Source organism: Bactrocera oleae, chromosome 3, assembly GCF_042242935.1.
Source record: "Bactrocera oleae isolate idBacOlea1 chromosome 3, idBacOlea1, whole genome shotgun sequence".
Classification (NCBI taxonomy): domain Eukaryota; kingdom Metazoa; phylum Arthropoda; class Insecta; order Diptera; family Tephritidae; genus Bactrocera; species Bactrocera oleae.
In genome coordinates, this window is record NC_091537.1 from 32,653,749 (window position 1) to 32,677,669 (window position 23,921).

At 39.1% G+C, this 23,921-nt stretch overlaps 1 pseudogene; it reads left to right on the plus strand.

Annotated features, from left to right (window-relative positions):
* Nucleotides 1-215: 215 nt before the first annotated feature.
* On the plus strand, nucleotides 216-11,821 carry LOC138856027 (uncharacterized; annotated as a pseudogene).
* The last annotated feature ends 12,100 nt before the right edge of the window (nucleotides 11,822-23,921 follow it).

Consider the following 23,921-nt stretch of genomic DNA (forward strand, 5'->3'; position numbering starts at 1 on the left):
AAGGGTTCGTGCTTGGGTGGCACACTTTGTGTTCTTGTTCGTAACAGTTCGTTGATATGGAATTCAGCTGTCCTATTCATTTTGAAATTATTTTCATGGTTGCAATAGCGCTCGGTTTCAAATGAATATATGTAAGTTAACTAAAGTCAACGTTATCGAGATTGTTGACATGAAATATGACACTAGCAGCAATCATTCAGTAAACACTGTATCAAATGTTATTGAAAGATTGGCTAACACAGATTTGCGTGGTAAGTCTAATGGATTGGATGAGGTTGCAAAAATATTAACATTAGTTACCAAAAAAATTGTGATGACAAATGGAGCGGAACAGGCTACATTACTCATTAAGGAAGTCAGAGCCGGCGCACTTCATGCCTGAAGAAGTCCCTTAAATGTATTGCCTTTTCGGCAGAACCTTCTGCTTTAGCATTGGCCAGAGAAACAGGAGCTAGCATCGAACAGGCCAAAGAAGAGTACAGGACGCGCTCGTACTCGAAACAGGGAAAACATAATACGGACGGGCGCGGCAATCTAAGGAACCCCCATTTCATGAAAAAACAACACCTCAATGAAAATTAAGCAAAAAAAAAGAGAGAAGACCAGGGATAAACACCGGAGCCAATGGAAATTGACTCCCCTCTAGGTTTAGGCAGCACGCTTATTTTCATAGACCCCAAAATAGGGGCGAACAGGCATAAAAAACCAAGGCTCGAGAAACTGAATAACGTAGTTCAACGCGCCTCTGATTCACAAGAATCAGAATATAGAAAGACAGCGAAAGTCGCTGTACTCGAAGTCGAAGATAACAACGAATCGTTAGGTGACTATGACGCATTTTTTAGAGAGCGCTCCCGGCTGCCATACATCAAATGACAGCTGGACGGGAAAACTTTAAAATTATTAGTTGACACAGGGGTGGCAAAGAATTACGTTAAACCCGTAGAGAAGCTTAAGAACGTAATTGCTGTAGAAAACCCTTTTCGTTAAACTTACGAGACATCACTATTTATTATTAAAACAAATCTGAACAGCAGTATCATTACTGTGACAATGTAAGCTTCATAGATTTTAGTGACATTGTAGTGCCCACATCAATTGAAAAGGAATTCATACTAAAAATAATAAAGGAATTTTCTACCTCTATTGAGGCCTTACCGTTTAAAAATGCGCCCATTACTACGATTCGCACTGTAGACATTATCCTATGGGAGATTTAAATTTCGTATATAACTAAATCAAACAATTACTTAAAGATGGCATCTTTATACTATCGAAGTCCCACTACAATAGGCCAGCTTGGGTTGATACTAATGGCAATAAAAATAGAGCAAAAACTGATCCTGAAAAATTTAGGGCCATAAAGGAAAATGTTGTGATCGTTTCTTGGGTTGGCTAGCTATTACAGAGGGTTTATTAAAAATTTCGCGGAAATAGTGAGGCCTTTGAACAATTTCCGGTGTTCGGTGATCAAGCATATGTCAAAAAGGTTGAGATCGAGTTTAATAAAACTTACACTTAAAAAAGTGTCTGACGACACAATTGAATTAATACTAAGGCAAAAAGCAGCGTAAAACCGATCCTTACACTCAGTCATAGACCAAAAACCAATCGATGTAATACACGCAGCATCTAGTGAACTTAGGCAAACCATTAAAAACAAAATTATAAAAGCCCAACATAACAACATTTAGAGATTTAACCCCAATGGACAAAACTGAATATTTGAGGTAGGTGAAAAAGTCTTCACAAAAAGCTAAGTCTGTTCTTATTAAGGGGAGGGTGTTGCAAGGGGACAACATAAATTAGCAATTGTTTACATAAAAACCGCACAGAATAAAGTTGACACTTAAGCGGAACAATGGTTTTTATACCTATTCTATTTTTCTGTTTTTCCACAGGATCGGGATTGCAATCCTACCAATATTAGTGGTAATACATGGGAGAATCATCGACTACTTTCATTCCAACCACATTCCGGTAATAGCTGGCAAGGTATTAGTATGGGAACAACGAGACTATTTGAGGCATTCGAGCAATTTAACAGACATATCACATTCGCCAACATAGTAGATGAAACTGCAAAATAAGCGGAATAATTCCCGCAATCACACATGCGAAACCTATTAGATGTAGATGCGAAACACATTAGCAACCTATTGTCCGTAGTAAAAGTAAACCACAATGGAAAGAAGTCTAGATTTCCTAAGGTCATCACGCAAGGTAATCGTAACAGGCACACCAAATAATAGACAAATAACCATTAACACCAAAACTCCAGAGTAAACTCACAGAAACAGTAAATTAAATAACTAAAGCATAAAATAATCTGTTGATCGATGTACTGCATTTGTTAGAAACACTATTATTAAGGAATAGAATCTTAACATATAAAATGAAAGTCCGAGAATATCGACCATATATTAGTAGCATATACTAAGGTCAAATTCATTTGTAAGAAAATCACCATCTTCCCGGTATCACACAATCACGTCGCACTACAGATACAAGACGACACCATAGCCGAATGCAACGGCGACATACTTGCAGTCAGTGTGTTCCTAACAACAACCTACGCCTCCGTTTGTAAATTAACAAAGCAAGAAACTTGCGCACAAGCAATACACGCCGGCAGCACAGCCTTTTGCCGCACACAAACAAGCCACCTGAAGCCCATCACACAAGTAGATGATGGAATCATCATCATCAACGAGAGCACAGCAACAGTTAGCACAGACGAAAGTCCAGAGATTATTACAAACAAGACATATGTCATCACACTCAGTTCCTCTGCAATCATCAATGACACAAAATATGTGAACCAGCGTGAAATAGTAGACAAAAAGCCAGGCATAGCAGGGTAACCTCTACTTGATATCATCACCTCTACAAAATATCATAGAATGAACAATGAGAACCTCCGCGTCATCCAAGATTTCAAAAACGAATTGAAGTCCCCCGGATGGCCTAAAGTTTTGTTTGCGGTCGATATTGCTCTCAGTATCACTTGCAGTGAGTTTATTATCATCAGAAAAATTTTAGAGAGGGGACAAACGTCGAAAGAAGTGCAAAGCGCCATCGATAGCTACAAAATATCCGAAGGCGGTCAGCAGCTTGAGGGAGAGTAGTTAACTAAAGTCAACGTTCTCGAGATTGTTGATATGAAATATGACAGCAGCAGCAAACATTCAGTAAACATTGTATCGAATGTTATTGAATGATTGGTTAAAGTCTACAGTATCGAAATTGTTGACCAGAACTACGACACTGCTTTTACTTATAATTTTTGAAGTGGAACTTCTAATGGGAGTTTGGAAAAATGGTTAGGGTGTACGTGAAGCATTACATACCGACATACCTACCAACAAAATTATCAAGCGCATTCGTTTAACTGCGTTTAGCATACATACATACATACATACATACGTACTTACATACATACATACGTACTTACATACATACATACCTACACACACAGACATACCCACGCCCGGTTTGTTTGTCATTATTACCAGCTTCTATCATTTTGGCGAAGCGACCACCAACGCTATGTATGTATATTTCACTCATCTGCCACTTCGTGTTCCCTGATAGAGATCTACTGCAAACGCTATGTCAATTATGGAGCCATATCCATTCTTTTTAAATGTGTTCTTAGATCCCGTGTTTAGCAGTACCACGTTAAGTAGTAAGAAGCCTTAAGCAATTAATTTCCACGTTAATTTGTCTTTCGAATTCCCCATTCCAGAGCCCAAGCGTTAAAGACTCCTGCTACTAAATTTGGGTTGTTTGAACATCCCTAACTAGGTCTTGCACCGCTCTGTCGCCGCGGGCCCGTATTGCCACTTTTCCTGTGTTGTCTGCAACCTATGTTCCTGCTTTTAGGCTTTTATGTTGTTCGTAGGTTAGAACAACGTCTATTTTCTTCTCATACACCGTTTGTTTTAGAAATTCTTGTGCTACTTCAAATGGTTTAGGTTACTTTGCAGGCATTTCATTTACCAGTCTTTCTTGACATCTTTTACTACTACTTTAGTGATTTGTATCTGTCCTCCCAGCATTTTTGCAGGATATACAGAAAGGTTCCTTGCTACAACTTTTGGCAAAAGGGACACCTTTCTCCGCACTTAGTGCAGCATCCACTTCCGTCTTCTGGGTTAGTGCATCTTTTGGCTACGTGACCATGTTCCAGACTTCTGAAAATTTTTTTAAGACTTGACCTTTCACGGTTTCTGCACACAACCCAGGCAACTTTCATCTTTCCCGCGTCTAATAGCGGAAGACTTTAAGTTGGGGTTTGTGTTCCTGCATATACTTTCCTTGTGCTCTTGATGAAATTTTCATCGAATTCGAGTTGCTTCAAATGCGACCAAATAGCTTGGCCTATATCGTCTTTTGTGGTAACATCATCTAAGTCCCGAATTTCTAATAATTTTGTGTGAGTTAGCACTTTAATTTCCGCCTTATTGTCAAGCACTTTGCATATTTCCTCCTAGTACTCATCGGCACTCCTTTTTTTCACTCTCATTAACTCAAGCACAACCTGGGGACAGAAGCTGCCCAGTAGCCGCTCAATTTAAGTCAGACGCTCTCTGGATGTTTGTTGTTTAGACACTTAGTTATGGGCAGTGTCATTTCACCCCATCACATAGACTTCGTCGTTCATACATAGGCTTTTAAGCTACACCCTCCATCTCTGCTGCTTTGATCGCGGACTGCTTATTGGAATATTCGCAGCTAACCTACATATCTGGAGGACGTTCAGCTATCCGCCACCTGCTGACCCCCACAGTAGCTTAAGCTAGCCCTGTACTCCTAGGGAGAAGCGGGTGAAAAGAGCACAAAGTAGAGGATGGAAACACGAAACCATGGACGAAGACGTATTTAGTTTCAGGGGATAAAAACCCATGAGGTGGAGCGTATAAGGCTATAATGTCAAAAATTAGAGACGATAAAGGACAAATGCCGACCCGCCCTGTATTACTAAAGGCTGTAGTACAAACCCACAGCACAACAAACGCAAGCAAGGGGGGAAATACCCTCTGACAGCCTAGAACCCAGTTTTCTACCAGTCGATGAACGGCAAAAGAACTACACCAAATTCAACGTATATGCTATACTGTTGCACTGATATTTAAAGAATGTCTAACAACAGCGAAGTTGCAACTGGCAGGGAAAAACACCGAAGCCATGTTAATTTCAAGCAGGAAGAAAGTGGAAACCAGCACCCTGAATATTAACGGACATAGCATCACGTCACAGCCGTATCTCAAATATTTAGGCGCAATAACTGACAAGAGAATAAACTATAAATTAAAGGTCGAGAAAGCCTGCGAAAAAGATGAGCATGTAAACACGACCCTAAGTCGAATAATGGCTAATATAGGCGGGCAAGTCAGAACAGAAGGCTACTATTGACAAAAGTAACCCAATCAATAGTAATGTATGCAGCGCCTGTATGGACCAACGCTCTAAATCATACGCCGAACTACTTGTAGTTAGATCTTTGTTCAGGTTAAGTGCACTAGGGTTGCCAGCGCTTTCCGCACAGTGTCGCACGAAGCTGCTGTAGTGATATGTAATATAATGGTATAATGCCAACTGACATAATGGCCTTGGAATATAAGAGAGTTTACGATACAAGTAAAAATGTAGGCAGGCCTCTAACAGCTAAAGAGCGCGAAAAAGAAAGACAGCAGAGGCTAAATGTATGGCAAGCACGGTGGGACACAGCGCGCAAAGGACGCAGGTTGATCAAAGACGTTGAAACCTGTTCTAATATAAACATGGCAACGTTGACTTTTATTTGACGCAGCTCCTAAGTGGGCGTGGTTGTTTTGGGGAATACCTTTATAAATATGGTCACGATGAGGCAGAAATGTGTTCATATTGTGGCAGTGAGAGAGAGAATGCAGAACACGTCTTTTCTTTTGTCCGCAATTTGAAAACCCAAATTTTTGAGAGACTGACGCCAGAAAATCTGGTTCTACACATGCAACGGTCAAAGCAGGTGTGGGATCATGTAAAGTTTTGGGCCACAAAGGTGCTTGAGGAGCAGCGAAGATTAGAGCGACTACGATATTCCGAAAAATTCGGGCCCTGGTCAACGAGTGTAAATTGGACGTAGGAGTAGTAGCCTGATTTGCCCGGGCGAACGCCGGTCCGTCAGAGGTTTCCGGGACTGGTAAAGCGAAGAATAGGCCTCAGGGAACGGGGGTAGGGGCAGTGCCTCCAAGGATATACCGTACCGTGGTAATAGCAGGGTGCAAGAGAAAAACAAAACCCAGAGAACGGCAATTGTGGAAACTGATCCTTTTAAACGCGCACCAAATTTATACAGGTCCTCAGTTAAGACCCTCGTCATTGAAAAACCAGCGAGAACGAGGTCGTCGCGACCAGCGCTAAGCGATAGCACACCTATGACGAAAGCAGTACAATATTGTGGGGACTGTATGTCTGAACTAGGAGATGCCATCAACAAGCTAATCGAAATAATGCGTCCACCACAGCGTTGCATAAACAACAACATTAGGGATCTCTTTGGCTTGATATCCAAGCTGCTCAGGTGAAGCACTTTGCAAACAAGGAGGCAAGACCACGTACCCTAGTGATAGCAACAACTACGGTGCTGACACCAAGGTAGGTAGGTAGGTAGAGTGGCTGTCTAACGACGCACCTAGACCTATAGGAGGCCCATTGTGATACCACCCGGACTAATGTTCCCTCACTCTATCGTCTCCTCTCTGAACCAACCTGTGCTCCTGATGAAGCTCATCAGTACAAATAATTTTATACTAGCAACTTCTGATACGTCGTCAGGAACCCACGACTTATAGTTGCGATCCTTTTCCTGTATAGAGCTTTACATTCGCATAGAAGATGTGGAGGAGACTGTTCTTCTACTTCTTGGCAGCTTCTACTATAGTCGTTGTAAGGTACACCTAGCCTGCTGGCATATCTACCAATTAGACAGTGACCTGTTAGTACCCCAATCAGAGTTCTTATATCATTCCTTTTGAATTTTAATAGTCGGTTTGTACGATTCACGCTCCATTCCTGCCACGTCAGTCTGTTGGTTGAGCAGGTTATTGATTGTCTCCACCGAGACTCTGCTATATTTATAGCATGTTCGCTGATTAAGTGTTTGCAAGTAGCCAGGGGCATTAAAATGCCCTCTTTTTCAGGGGTTAATTGTAACGTGGTGCCTGTTCTGGCTAGTTCATCTGCTTCGCAGTTACCAGGAATATTACTATGTCCTGGAACCCATTGCAGGTTTATCGTGAAGTAGGATGTTCTGGCTAGTTTATCTGCTTCGCAGTTACCAGGGATATCACTATGCCCTGGAACCCATTGCAGGTTTATCGTGAAGTAGGATGTTAGATCCTCTAATAGATCAAGACATTCTTTCACTATCTTTGATGAGACCATAGGAGACTTGAGTGATTTCAAGGCCGCTTGGCTATCCGTATAAATATATATGCTCCTTGTTGTGAGCACACTTTTTGTCAATACAACAAGGCTTTCCTTAATTGTGATTTTGGTGTCTAAAGTTGTAGAGAAGACACCACCTCCCACTCGATTATCTAGTTTGGATCCATGCGTGTAGATGCTAATTCCTGCATTCCTGTCCACCTCGTCCCTTTCCCACTCCTCTCTGGTGGGGAAGACAATATTGTGGACGGAATTTAGCTTCAATTCTATTGAATTGCGGAAATCCGTGGTTTTGGGTAGAAACGGGAACGATCTAAGTATTTTCAAATGCCCCTTGTTGCAGGCGACTAATTCGGAGGATTCCCTTAGTCTGAGAGCAGACTTTGCTGCCACTTGTTTACAGAACAGGTCTGTTGGCAATAAATGTAGATTGACGTTTAGTGCCTGGCTAGGCGTTGTTCTAAGAGCTCCACTAATGCATATACTGGCTGCTCTTTGTATACTTTCCATACGCCTCACCGCATATTTCTTATCCATTATTGGCCACCATACCAATATACCGTATGTCATGATTGGTCTGACAACTGCTGTATAGATCCAATAAGCTATCCGAGGCGTTAGCCCCCATTTGGAGCCCATCATCCTTTTACAAGTGTAGAGTGCTGTAGCTGCTTTCTTCACCCTAGCATCCAAGTTTTGTTTCCAAGAAAGCTTCCTGTCTAAGCCAACTTGTCTGGTTTTAGTTTGTTTCTTATATGTAATTCTATTAGCTTTTCCAACGTGTTTAGAAGGAACGAGGAGAGACTAATAGGTCTGAAGTCCTTTGGACTTGTATGCGAACTTTTGCCTACCTTAGGTATGTATATTACCTTGACTTCCCTCCAAAGCGAAGGGATATAGTTTAATTGCAGCGCCCCCTTAAGAATGGTAACTAGCCAATCCATTATGTAATTCTGCGACTGCTGTAATTGAGCCGGGAATAGACCATCGGGTCCCGGCAACTTGGAGGGCTTGAAGCTATTTATTGTCCAGCGTACGTTTCTTTCTGACACTGTGTATATAAGAGTGGAGTCGTTTTCTGCTCCACTGTCTTGAGTATATTTAACAGTATGGCTTTCAAAGCTACCTGGGAAGTGGGTATCCATTAGTAGTTCCAGTGACTCTTCACTGGATACCGTCCAACTGCCATCTGGCTTCTGAAGATAACCGATACTATGCACCGATTGTGCCATTATTTCCCTAAGTCGAGACGTTTCCGCCGTGTTCTCGACATCATTACAAAAAGATTTCCAAGAATTTCTTTTTGCTCTCCTAACTTCCTTCTTGGATGACCTGAGAAAGCTGTAGTAATAATCCCAGGCTGACTCGCCTTGGGATTGCTTAGCTAAATTTAACTGCTTTCTGCATTCTTTCTGTAACTTTTTAAGTTCGGGAGACCACCAGGGTGGCCTAATTCTACCTCTTCTTCGTATTATTGGACAAGCCACTTCTAATGCCTGCCGGCAAGATTCAGTGCATTGATCAGCGAGGATGTCGAGATCCTCCTTACTATTGGGCTGAAACGGCGGAATCATAGGGATACGTTACCAGTTCGTTTTCCTATGATTCCTGAAGTCCATGCCTCTATCGGCCCTTTCTTCTAATATACATTCAATATATCGGTAATCCGAAAAGGAATGTTTTTCGAGAACCCTCCATTGGGTTACCCTGTCAATTAGTTCTTCCGACATAAGTGTGATATCCAGCACTTCTTGTCGGTTTCTTGAAATAAATGTTGGCGTGCTTCCCTTCTTACACAGCAGTAACTTAGTACCTAGTAGGTAATTAAAGAGATACTCACCTCTGTCATTGACATCGTGCTGCCCCATATTGTGTGATGCGCATTTGAGTCGCATCCAAGTATCGTCATGCACTTGGATGCCTCACTATCCCGTACCACCTCTTTTACCATCAGAGGTGGCACCAGCTCCTGCTCATACGGCATATAACACGACACTAGCCGGTAACTGCTTGAGCCCGTTTCCCAGCTTACTGCTGCTGTGTCGTTGTTGCTGTAATTATGTTATATAAAAACGTTAAGGTTTTTCTTTGCCATTATGCATGCTCTGATTTTACCGACTATTAGCCATAAATAACTTATAGCTAAGTGTCCTCAGTCCGCAAATACGCCTTCCATTAACCAAAGGCTCCTGAATGAAAACAAACTCAGGCTGTTCTATTGCCACGCGGTTCATTAGGGCCGCTGAAGCTAGTTTGCTGTGATGAAGATTAATTTGAGAGAGTCGCTTAAAAGCTCTCTCTCAGTATACAAGTTTGAGTGTCTGGCAGCAAGCTCAGACTCGGAAGAACACTCACCTGGATTGATTATTAGCACTTCCAGCGCCACATTTTTCAGCGTAGCCTGCACCCATTTCCATTGGGCTCTGGGGATTCGTCCTTCGGGGTTCGGAGTCCCCCTCATCCAGAAAGCCAATGACAATTCGGTTCCGGGCCACTTCTGCAAATGATTTTGCGGGCGTCACGCCCTTTTTTTTCGGCCGTTTGGCTGACGGCTTAGCCTCTTCAGCTGACCTCTGTCGCTTTGCTGCCTTTACTGGAGGTTCCAGCTCAAATTTAGGTAGACCGCCCTCGCGCAGTCAATGGATGCTAGGAGCTCCTTGGTTAGCTCCTCTTTGGTTGGCGGTTGCAACTCCACTAACCTCAATAGGTATGCGGTGCTTCGTCTCTCCGCATACCTTGCCTTTGCCGGGTCCTGAATATTAAATACGCGCCACTCTCTGGCAGATGCACTTTTAGCAGCAGCCCCTTTGGCATCTCTCCCTCCCACCGCTTCCCAGTCGTGTTTTGACTGCAGAGTTTGGACCTGGCTGCCTCCGGCGCTACTACTTTCTTGGGGCTAGCTTTAGCTTCTGCCCGCTTCCTTGTGCCTGCCTTATCTACGGGACCAAGCTTCGCTCCTGTCCTCTTGCTAATTGTTGCCGAGCTCGTTGCAAACACTGCTCTTTTTTGGGAGCAACTAGCTCCCTCCGGATTTTTTGGTGGAGATTCGGGCTCCCTTGTATGTTTATTTTTGTTGGGGGAAGTGTGTCCGCTTGCGCAAAGCCCCCGCTACGCAAGTAAGGCTATCATATTACGGAGGGCGCCAGGTATCCGTAAGCTCCGTTTGAGACTGGGCTATTTAAAGGCCCCCAGCCAGGTTGATCCTCGGCATGGGTCGCATGACTCCTTGATCCAGCCCTTTATAGTACCCCCGACCAGGCTCCTTACCTGTATGCTATGCTATTGAGGAACATCGAAGACACAGGTAAGAAGTCTGACCTTAGCTAGATTCCTCACGTCTACGGCAGGAGCAGTCTGTTACCAGCTCGTCCCCGCTTACGTCGTGAAACTGTGGTATCTATTACCAGTCGGCACCCTCGGGGAAAGTTCAGTGGAGGACTTCTGCCGACCAGCTGACACCAAAGAGGCCCCGAGACGGAATACATCCGAAGGAAGGACACCGCCAAAGAAAAATAACACGTCTCACAAGGAAGTGCCGAAAAAGCCTGAAGCCACCTTGAATAAGTATGCATAGAGCGACCCCGTCAAGGGCAAAGCGGAAGAAATGGGGGAACAAGATGGTTAGATGGCAGTCATATGCAAGCCACCCAAAAAGACACCGCACAAACCGCCACTTCGTCCCGATGCCACAATCATTGAGAGAACCGGTGATATGTCCTACAGGTACATTTTAGGGACGGTGAGAAAAAATGACACTCTGCAGAAACTGGGAGAAAATGTGTCAAAAATTAGCAAGACCGCCAAAGGAAAAATCTTGATTGAGCTAAAGGAGGCTCAAATGAAGACTACGAGAGATTTCAAGCCTGAAACACTGGTAGAAATACGAGATCTGGACGAAATCACTTGCCAAGAGGACATCGCCGAGACTATATGCAGTCAAATAATAGAGCTGAACTAGTTTGATACAAACTTGATTAGGAGCATCAGGGCAGCGTACCTAGGAACACAAACTGTGGTCATAAGCCTACCTGCGCTGGAGGCAAGGACACTCCTAGATGCACAAAAAATAAAAATAGATTGGGTAGTGTGCAGAATAGGAGCGAAGGAAAACCTGAGGAGGTGTTTCAGGTATCTCGAATACGAGCACCTTGCGAAAGCATGCAATAACCCCGACGATAGAAGCCAGTGTTGTGTCAAGTGTGAAGAAAACGAACATTTTGCAAAGTCATGCGACAAAAAACCGTCGTGTAGCGTATGTAAGAGTAAGGGCAGGGAAAACACCGACCACCAAATAGGTACCACTGAGAAGCTGCACAAGAGCTCCTTAAACAAACGGTATATGAACAAAAAGTGGATGTGGCCTTACACAGTGAACAGTACAAAAACATAAGCGACGAGACAAGGATCTCCTATTACACGAATAAAGCTGCCTTATGGGCATGTGTAGGAAAAGCTTTCTAAGACAAACCGCTTTTAGGGAAATCCTTCCACACCCGAGCAAAAATCTGTGGGATCAACTTTTACAGGTGCTATATCCCACCAATCGTATCTTAAAATGGTTTTGAAAAAATCTTGGATGAACTGGTGAGAGAAACAAAATAATACAATGAATGTGGTCGTAGGCGATTTCAATGCATGGGCGATGGATTGGGGTATTATTTGTACAAACAGATGTGGTGATGCCCTGCTAAAGGCGGTCTCATTGGTAGACATGGTGTTACTAAATACCGGAAACAAAAACACCTTTAAGAAAAACGGCCGTGGCTTTATTATAAATATAACTTTCGTTAGCAGCTCCTGGTGCGGACAGCAAACTGGCAGGTGTGTGACCTCTACACTCACAGTGACCATCAAGCTATTATGATTAAAATCGGGCACCCAGCTACCCAAACTCGCTAGTAAAACACATTAGCAAATCATGTGACACTTCTATGAGCAGAAGAAAAGTGAAGTAATAAAATCATTACCCTAAGAAGTGACTGCCATAAACCAAGAAGGAGCTGCTAAAGGAATCGGGGATCAGAGGAGCCTACGGAACTACGCGAACGCTACAAAAGGAAACGCAATGCCTTTAAAAAAGCAATTAAAAAGAGTAAAGCCTGTTGCTTCAAAGAACTGTATGGAACAATCGACGAAAATCCGTGGGGCGATGCTTACAAGATAGTAATGTCGTAATTCAAAGGCGGCAAAGGGCAAACACCGACCTGCTCCAAGCGAGTGAAACCCGTCGTTGGAACCATTTTCACAGCACAACCACAAGATAAACTACAGGCTCAAGCAAAGGGACATGTTGAAATGGACGCCACAACAGTCAACGACGTGGATGTGACTCAAGCGGCACATACATTTGGTAATGGCCTTCCAAATAAGGTCTTAAATATTGCCATCACAATGCGAAGTGTTCACAGAATTGTTTACACAATGCCTTAGGAAAAGTGGAGAGCGGTATTGATCAAGAAATTGTGACATTGAAAGGTCTCCAAGAAGTTGTGATTTAACACCATTTGACTACTTCTTGTGAGATTAGTTGAAGTAATTGATCTTAAGCAAAAAATCAGATTCTCTTCAAGCTTTAGAAATCAATATTGAACGTGTTATTCATGACATACTTGATTTAGTGGAAAATCTACTCGGAACTTGGGTTCATCGAATTCGTTCCTGCAAAAGAACTCGTGAAGGCTATTTGAGTGATGTTATATTCAGAACTTAATTGTATCAGTTGTAGTTCACATTAAATAATAAATAAAAAATATTTGAATTTCCTTAACAATTAGTGTGGGTGTTTTTTTTGAATCATATGACTCTTTGTCCCTCAACTCTCAACTAAAGAAATCAGTGCAGTGTACAAAATTTATTGATTTTTATGTAATAATAAAAGATATTTCAAAAAAAACCTAAAAGTATTCGTTAACAAACGCAGAATTCATATTCACACACCCTTAAGTGAAACATATGGCAATGACATACATTAAAATTAGTATTTAGTGGGATATCCTTTTTTTTTAGAGAACAGCAGGACTCGCTAAATTAAAACCATTTCTAATTTTGCCTACGAAAGCGGGCAGCTGTAGTGGTGCCGCTAATATGTGAAATGTAAAACTATTCAACGCTCTAGCAAATCTAATGTAATTTTTCCTCTGCCAAATGAGATGATCAAATTGATAAACAAGTATAGTAATAGTATTGAACTATTTGGCTATTGACAAACGCCAATGATTTTACCCATTGAGTCTTCCAAAATACGAATATTTTGATGTTATTAGAAACGGTAATGAGCGAGGAAGTACCTCCTGTACAAATACCAAATTTTGAAATTGTGGTGAGATTTCAACGTAATGAAATTCGAAAACCAGGTGTTTCCATCTATCGTAATGAAAATGACAGTTATTACGTTGTCCTTACTCAAGTGTGACAGATGTCACGATATCAACATCAGCAACAATTGGGGACTTATGTGCAGTAGAGTGCAAAATCAACCCCAGCGATAGCAATGGCAAGAAATAGCTTTAATAGCTATTTATTGTATCTATCACCAAATGCTTCAATGAGAGATATCAAATTATTCATCGGAAAATTTTTCATCTGCGCCATTACTGCAATTCCTCAAAATTCTCTTTAGAAATGATTAATGGTAGGAATAATCCAACGGCAAAAGTAGGGACCCCTATGGATGTAGTTTTCGCCAGAAAAGTTAATAAAATCGAAATTAAACATTTCAAATTTTATTTAAGCTAAGCAGTTTAAATTTTTTCCCGCCCCCTAATAGGTTTAATGTGCATATCTCCTCAACCGCTAAAGCTATAATAACAAAATTAAACATTATCAAAAAAGGAACACAATTTTGAAATGGGGAATAATTCAAGTACACTGAAAAATGAACGGCTGTACTTTTGTAATCAGTGCAAGGACAACCATAGAACTGAAACTTGCCCATATTTTAAATATACGAAAACTAAAATATTAACAAATGGCTCTAAATAGTGAGAACAAGAATCTTATTGCCAGATTAATTACTGCAACAAATGCTTCTCTTAGATTGGAGGTAGAGCAGTTCCCAAGGTAGCTACAGATCTTAACACAATCAACTACAGTTGTTGATTATAAAATAGAGGTGATCGATCCACATATCAATTGTGATTAGTCTCTTGAGATGGTTAAGTCACTACCAGAATTTGATGGAAAACAAAATAAGTTAGCTGCAGAGAATCAGCCAGTAATGCAATGAGCTTGTATGTAAGGGACAACCGTCGGTATTTTTCTGCATTAACTATAATGAGAAATAAGGTTACAAATGATGCTAACGACATATTATCTAATCACGAAACGGTTCTAAATATCGATGCCATTTTGGCACGACTCGATTTTGCTCAGCTCATATTATCGAACAGGAGATGAATATTTTGCGTCAGTGCAGTTATTCAATTATTGAATATTATAATAAGGTTAATGAAAAGTTAGCCTTACTAATTAACAAAACTATAATGACTTAACAATTAAATGCATAAAATAGGTGGGATGCTATGCGTAAGAGGCCTAAATAGAAATTTGGCAAAACTATTGTTTTCACTATCACCAAGTGATTTGCCAAATGCGTTGGCAAAAGCATAAAAACTAGAATCAAACAATATGCGAGCAATTTTCGCATCATAATTCGGAAAAAATCGGAATCATAACAGACAGCGTACTAATAACTTTATAAAAGGGAATTTCAATAATAATTTATGGTTTCCACAAACCCAATTTCAAAGATCTACTCCAATGGATGTCGATTCCAGTGTATGAGTCCAAAACCGACCACATTATAACATAAATAATAATGTGCAAAATACACGAATGAATACTATAGTTAAACGACCATATGCCAGCGCACAACTAAGTAGTCAACGACCAAGGAAAACACAAAGAATAAATATTATTAAAGAGGATAATTTTTTAGATCAAAACTCACTCTGCCATGTATTTTCCTAAATGCCATATATTTTCCTTCATGACAGAGTTAATGGCCAAATTTTTAAAATACTTGTTGACACGGGAGCAAAAAACGTTCATATAAAATCAGAATAAAAATGAATTAAATATATGTAAAAGAGTAAAAACAATTAATGGATTCTCGATAATACGTTATTATTATATTATTACCCTTTTTGATAAAAGACAAATTATTTACGAAAACGATTATTTAGAAGCAGATTTTTTAAATGAATTTTTGAATGAAATTAATGCAGTGATCAACTTGAAAGAAAACAAGTAAGCAAGGGCTAAGTTCGGATGTAACCGAACATATTATACTCTCGCAAAGTCAAATGGTATACTCGTTTGAGATTTCTTTGTGGCTGGAACAGTTTTGGTTCGATTTAGACAATTTTTGGTCACAAGGTGGCATACTTTAAACGTATTATTCACGCAAAGTTTTACCCCGATATAATCATTGTTGCTTGATATGCATAGTGGAAAGTGAAAGAATCAGATGGAATTGAAAATGGTGTTATATGGGAAATAGGCGTGGTTGTAATCCGATTTTGCCCATTTTCGCACCATATAATAGAAATATAAAAATAACGTTATACATCGAATTTGGTTGAAATCGGTTAAGCAGATCCCAAGATATGGGTTTTCACCTAACAGTGGGCGGTGCCACGCCCACTGTTCCTATAAAGTCATCTCATACCATCCCAGAGATAAAATTTAATGTCTCTAGCGTGTTTCGTGCTTGATTTATCGCGCTGTTAGTAGTTTTTAACAGTACCGTTATATGGGGAGTGGACGGAGTTGCCACCCGATTTCAACTATTTTCACACTGTAGGTTCTACATTTGCTTCCAGTTAATTTTGTTATTATAGCTTTAGCGGTTTAGGAGATATGCACATTAAACCTATTAGGGGCGGGACCACGTCCACTTTAAAAAATTTAACTGCAGATGCCCCTCCCTAATGTGATCCTGTGTACCAAATGACAGTCTTGTATCTTATTGCGCAGCTTAGTTATGGCAATTTATTTGTATTTGATTAATGGCGTTTTGTGAGCGTGGCAGTGGTCCGATTATGCCCATCTGCAATACCAACCGTCTCCCGGTACCAAGAAACAAGTCTACCAAGTTTCATAAAGATATCTCAATCTTTACTCAAGTTACAGCTTGCACGGACGGACGGACGGACAGGCAGTCACCCGGATTTCAACTCGTCTCTTCATCCTGATCATTTATATATATATAACCCTATATCTAACTTGATTAGTTTTAGGTGATACAAACAACCGTTAGGTGAACAAAACTATTATACTCTGTAGCAACAGGTTGCGAGAGTATAAAAATAATGAAAAGGAAGAAACATATTTAGCTTAGGAAGTGAAACTGAGCAACACAAGAGTAAAGGAAATTTAAAAGATGAAACATTAGAAGAGATATAATTACTTTAGGAGGAGAGACTCCTAAAGCGCCTGCTGAAGATTTATATCAGCACAATGGAGATAACAAAATTAAAATGTATATTGTGGAACAAAAAAGTTCTACAAGGCCAGCCGATGGTAATACCGGCAACAAAAATAAAAAATTTACTGTGGAACAGAAAAGTTCTACAACGCCAGTCGACGTACTTACCGACAATAAAGAAAATTATCTAAACGAAATTACTCTGGAGGAAGAATTCCCTGAAGCATCAGCCGAAGAAAATACCGGTATAAATAAAGAAAAAACTGGATATTTAAGGGAAAAAATAAGAAATCAAATACATTCCTAAATAAACATGAATTTACCTTTTAGAACGAATATTCGTACGGAAATAAGAACTTCGGAAAATACTCCAATTTGGAGTAAACAGTATCAGTATCCTTTAGCATCAAATGCTTTTGTGAATAAAGAAATCGCTGATCTTTTAAAAACCAAAGTTTTACGGTCAAGTGAAGTCCTTATAATTCTCCAATCTGGGTGGTACCAAAAAAGGGTATCAATGATGATGGCGCAGAAAAACTAAGAATGGTAGTCGGTTTCAAAAAAATAAATGAAGTTACTGTTTCGGATAAATATCCGATACCAGATACAAATGTTATATGAGCATTATTTGGAAACTTCTGTTACGTATATATTGATGATATAATTGTTTTTCACGCTACTTAGACGATCATATAAAACATTTCAATCAAGTAATCCACATACTTAAAAAATCGAATACGAAAATATCATTAGAAAACTAAAAAAATTTTGAAAATGAAGTCGAACTTTCGGGATGTATAGTTGGAAAAGATGAAATCAAAACGGATCCACATAAAGTGATTTGTAACTTTCCTTTACCAAAAACAGTACGACAAATCCAAAGTTTCATTGGAATGATTGGATATTTTAGGAAACTACTAAACCATTTAATAAACACTTTTCTGGAGAAAAATGGACATCCCTGCATATGTCACAGAAATTTGAAGTTAAATTAGAGCAGGATGCAATTTTAGCCTTTAAGACATTAAAATAATTACTAACCAACCAAGTAGAATTAACTCAACCAAACTTTAATATAAAATGTATATTGGCAACCGATGCCTCAAATGGTGCATTAGGTGGGGTATTAAGCCAAGATGGAAAACCTATAACATTTATCTCTAAAACATTGAATTCCACATAACAGAATTATGCAACAAATGAGAAAGAACTTAATGCCTCAGTTTGGACATTAAAAACTTTAAGAAACTACCTTTATAGAGGATCAGATTTAAAAATACATACAGATGAAAAGATGGCATACCATTATTGAAGAATATATATTCCACAAATTATTTATAAACCAGAAACAATTAATTTAGTCGCGGATGCCTTATCCCGACAAATCTTTAATAATATAACTGATGATTCAGTTCAGTTCAGTTCATATTATTGAATATGATACACCTGAAAATTTAATGACTATTTTAAAGAAATTCTTACAACTAAACTTTGTAACTTCAATATATTGTTCACCTGAAGACTTATATGAAATAAAGGTTAAATTAAAGGAAACATTTACTAAAAAATTTTTATATACAAAAAATTTCTCCATTGATATACCAAACAAGGAAGAATAAGGAACAATAATAGAGCAAATGCATAACAGAACGCACAGGAGTTTTGAAGAAAATATTAAACAAATCTCAACTTTTAACTATTGGCCAGAAATGCATAAACAATTTAAAGAATACATAATAAGCAACCACCGAAGAGAACTCTTCATACTTATGGCCCTAATAGAGCAAGGATCACAACGATCTTCCATAGCTTCTAAGGCATAAAATTGGCTACAACTGCCAACAAAAAAAGCAAATTTTAACAAAATATTGCCGATTACCTTAATTTCCTCCGAAGCGGATAAACGCATTCAAACAGAAGCTATAGTCTTACCGTAATTAACAAATATGCTTCCAACCTAAATGATACGTTGTAGCATTGAGAAAATGTTTCACACCTCAAGATAGCAGATCCCATCTGTTGGCACAAAATACTATTTTCAGCTGGATCCTAAATGGACTAGTTACGGAACCAGTTACTACCATGACAATCCAAGTTGAGGAAATTTCAAAAGAATATCTTAATTCACAATTAAGAAAACTTCGGGAGTTAGAAAAACGCTCCCTCATATCAATAACAACCAAAGAAGATCAGTATTGTGAAGACTTCTACAAAGCCACAACTACTCGATCAGATATATGTCAGTACGTCGTACGACTACCGCCAAAGCCACAATTTCTACTCTCCACGAATTGGCTTAAAAATAAAATGAAATAAAGTCAGAATTCCCTTTGACAACCCCAATATTAAAAACACATACATATTTAACTTTTCGAACCCGCAGGATGGCTTTTGCCAATAATGATACAAAAATCCTGATTCAAAAATCATGAGCAATGTGGCGCGCTACTACTTGCCAAATTCGTGCATACACATTATTTATGGGAATCATCTGTACTCTCGAAAGATCCCTCTTGAAAGGTTTGAAAGTAGCACCCATTCTGGCCATATCTGAGCCAGGTGTGGAGTCGCTTTCCTATAAGCCGATAATAAAGAAATAATAAATGACCACCAATAAAAATAACGTATACACAAGTATCACATAATATAATAATAAGTCGTCACGCCAGAAAATTCATATAAAGGGTATATCAATATGACCCCCTCAAGCACAATAAAGTTGTTTATCTTATCTAAGCACTGGTACCAACATATAAATAAAAATTTTGATGTAAAACCGGATTCCCTTTGGATTGGCGCAGACGGCAAAATACTACGTACATTATTTTCCTCATCGCTTTTGTATTCGAATAAAATTAAATTAAAATTTGTTTCGGTGGAAATGATCAGTGAATCTAAATGGTTAACTTAATAAAAAGAAAAGAGTGGTCCTTCGAGCCTTACTGAAAGGCATCTCTGGATTTTTATAAATAACAAAAAAAAAATTATATAAAGAAATAATTATATGAAATATAATTGTGGTTACAAAAAAAAACAAAAGAGTGGTGACAAAATCTAAAAGTTCTGTGCAGGTCCACTAAAATACATACACATATATACATCAAAAGAGAGCAGTGGTCTAAAAAACCAAAATGTGCAGTGACAAGAAAAAATATATGCATACATACATACGTACATATGTATGTACACATAACTCAAACATAAATTACAATAAAATATCCAAAAATGTGCAAACCAAGAAAAAAGGTGACATTAATTAACAATTGGGAAAACACAAAAAAAAAACACCAAAGGCCACCAGTTCGGTGAAAATAACAAATACATAAATATACAGTACAAATTTGCAAAACATTTTAAACAAACAAAAAACAACACAATCGGACGTGAAACCAAAAGACAAAAACAAAGAAGCGGGCATGAATTTAAAAACAATATACACACAAACAACATTACTGCATCCTATACAAACATATTATCCCCAAAAACCCCTAAAGGAAAATAGAGTGAACGTATTCATTTCGCCTTTTATTTATTATGTGCAAATATGTACAAGTATACATAAATACAGTTGTACGCAATACAAAACTGGTAACAGAAAATCCTTTTTAACAACATATAAAGCGGTTACCAAACCTGCAATTATGGTTTAATTTACGGGAACACCCGAAAATTATTATTTCGAAAAAAAATAAACGGCCCAGTAAACAATAAAAATTAAAAAACAAAAATACAAAAAGCGCGGTTAAACAACAATAATTAATTTGAACAATATACGTACATACATATTAAAACATAAATTATTGTAGTTGTACATCTTTTCAAATTGGTATACATATATATATATACAATAATAATAAAAGCACATTGATCTCTTCAACGAGCTCCCAATTGCATAAGATAATCAGTACGTAGTTACAAGTCCAGGTATTAGGGTGTACCCATATACATCAACATATCGACATACAAAATATAATTAAATCAAGAGTGTGGTTTTTTAATAATTATATTAAATAAAGTATTGCAAAACAAACCAAACTTAAAAAAACCCAAAAAATAAACAAATAAAAAACAAACACTAAAGGATAATAATAAAACTAAATACGTGCTTTTACCAATATAATACGAAATCAAATTCTCATTCACCTAAAAGCGTATCAGGTTTCGGTCAGCAATAATAGTTTAATTTAAATCAGTTTACACTGAATTTTTTTTATTAATTTGACAAATATTTCATCATTTAACGAAAATGATGAAAGTTGATAAAAAGCAAACTACACTTGCTGGAGCTGCACGCTCAAAACAGATTACTAAATTCATTTCAGAAAGTGACAGGTTAACAAGATACTGCACTAGATTTTCACCTTCACCGTATCAAGACTACTCAGAATCGCTACTTGAAATCAAAATTAAAAATCTTCACAATTTTTGGACACGTCTCCAAGCGGCTCATGACGCCATAGTAGAATCTGACGACGGTGGTTATACCAATGGCCGTCCTTCCGAGACACCTAAAATTATCAAATGCACAAAAATTGTATCATTACCGATACAAAACAAAAGGTAAAGTAGGCGTAATAGTAAAACTGTTCGCACTAAATGACGATAATTTCAATTTGGCTTGGGAAGTTCTTAAATCAAGATACGAAAACGAAATAATATTGGTAGATAAACAAATACCGATATTAATAAACTTGCATAAGATTCAAAAAGAAACAAGTGAAGAATTTATTCGGTTACAACCCACTGTTTCTTATTGTTTACCGGTTCTATCGACACAGAATATTCGAACAAACAGCTGGAATCCTATACTGGTAAACATATGCACCGCCGCATTACCAGAAAAATCGTTACTTTTGTGGTAGCAATCGCTGTCATCTCGAAAAAAAATAACCAACGTGGCAATAAATGAAAGATTTTCTAACAACTCAGTACGAAATCGCTGAAAGGGTAGATAAAAAAACTAATTAAAACAAATTAACCCCAAGCTAGTAGCAAAAACAAATAAAACAGAAGCTTTTACAAAACAGTTCCTTATATTGTCACAAAAGACACTACTCAATGCTTCATTACACAAATTTCCCATATCACCCCAAAGAAGCGCTTAGCAGTAACAACAACTCCCAAAAACCAAAATCCCGAAAATTGCCAAAAGACACCAAGTTGCTCAAAGGCACAAAAAACTCAAACGCTACACAGCGAAGTACAAAATAGGGTATTACTAATAATAATAAAATAAAATAAAGCCTAGCTAAAAGAAACAAGTAATAAAAGAAGATTTAGGGAATAAGGTTAGAATTAACTACAATAGAATAGTACATTAAGAAAATATTAAATCTTGAAGATATATTTTCTGCGCTAAAAGTTTGTCTTTGACAGTTTTTCGATTGATTGACTCAGTACGTTCTGAGCGCTCGTCAAAGATGGACACCAGCAAAGAGAAAATTCGCTATATTTTACAATTTTTCTTCGATCAAGGCGAAAAAGCAGCCAAAGCGGCTGAAAAAATTAATATAGTTTAAGGGCCCGATACTGCAAACAAACGTGTAACACAAAAGTGGTTTGCTAGTTTCCGTTCCGGTAATTTCGATGTCAAAGATGCACCACGCGTCGGCAGGCTTGCCGTCGAAAATTGCGATAAAATCATGGAAATAGTGGAAACAGACCGTCACGTGAGCACTTATTTAATTGCTGAGAAACTAAAGATAAGCCAGAAAACCGTTTGGAACCATTTGCATAACCTTGGATTCAAAAAGAAGCTCGATGTTTGGGTGCCACACGAACTAACGCAAAAAAACGTGATGGACCAAATTTCCATCTGCGAATCGCTGCTGAATCGCAACAAAATCGACCCGTTTCTGAAGCGGATTGTGATTGGCGATGAAAAATGGGTCACTTACGACAACATCGAGCGCAAACGGTCGTGGTCAAAGCTCGGGGAAACGGCCCAGACGGTGGTCAAGACCGGATTGACGGCCAGGAAGGTTTTGCTGTGTGTTTGGTGGCATTGGCAAGGAATCATCTACTACGAGCTGCTCCCCTATGGCCAAACGCTCAATTCCGCCCTCTACTGCCAACAACCGGTTGACCGGTTGAAGGCAGCACTCATCCAGAAGAGGTAATCATTGATCAACAGAGGCCTAATTGTGTTCCATCAGGACAACGCCAGGCCACACACGTCTTTGGTGACGCGCCCGAAGCTCCGGGAGCTCGGATGGAAGGTCCTAATGCACCCACCTTTTGGTCCGGACCTGGCACCAAGTGATTACCATCTTTTCTTGTCCATGGCGAACGCGTTTAATGGTGAGAAGTTGGCCTCAAGAGAGGCCTGTGAAAATTGGCTCTCCTAGTTTTTTGCCAATAGGGACGTAGAAGGAGGGATATCATGACCGGTTGACCGGTTGAAGGCAGCACTCATCCAGAAGAGGTAATCATTGATCAACAGAGGCCTAATTGTGTTCCATCAGGACAACGCCAGGCCACACACGTCTTTGGTGACGCGCCCGAAGCTCCGGGAGCTCGGATGGAAGGTCCTAATGCACCCACCTTTTGGTCCGGACCTGGCACCAAGTGATTACCATCTTTTCTTGTCCATGGCGAACGCGTTTAATGGTGAGAAGTTGGCCTCAAGAGAGGCCTGTGAAAATTGGCTCTCCTAGTTTTTTGCCAATAGGGACGTAGAAGGAGGGATATCATGAAGTTGGCATCTCGTTGGCAACAAGTTTACGAACAAAACGGAACATATTTGACTTAAATCGGACAAATGTACACAAAGTTATCAACTTTTGAAAAATCAATAAAAACCGATGGAACCTTTTACCTGACGAATATTTTAAAAATTAGAAGTAGGAACTGTTGCTTCAATTATTTACTGACAACACCATTTATTATATGAATTTTAATTATATATCTTACACATTGACCGATATTTTAGGTAAAAGGTCAACTGTAGGCGCTGGGATCCACATATTCAGTACCTAGGGGCTTGAACAGTTTTGATCACAAATTGGCATACTTTAAACGCATTATTCAGGCAAATTTTTACCCCGATACAATCACTGTTGCT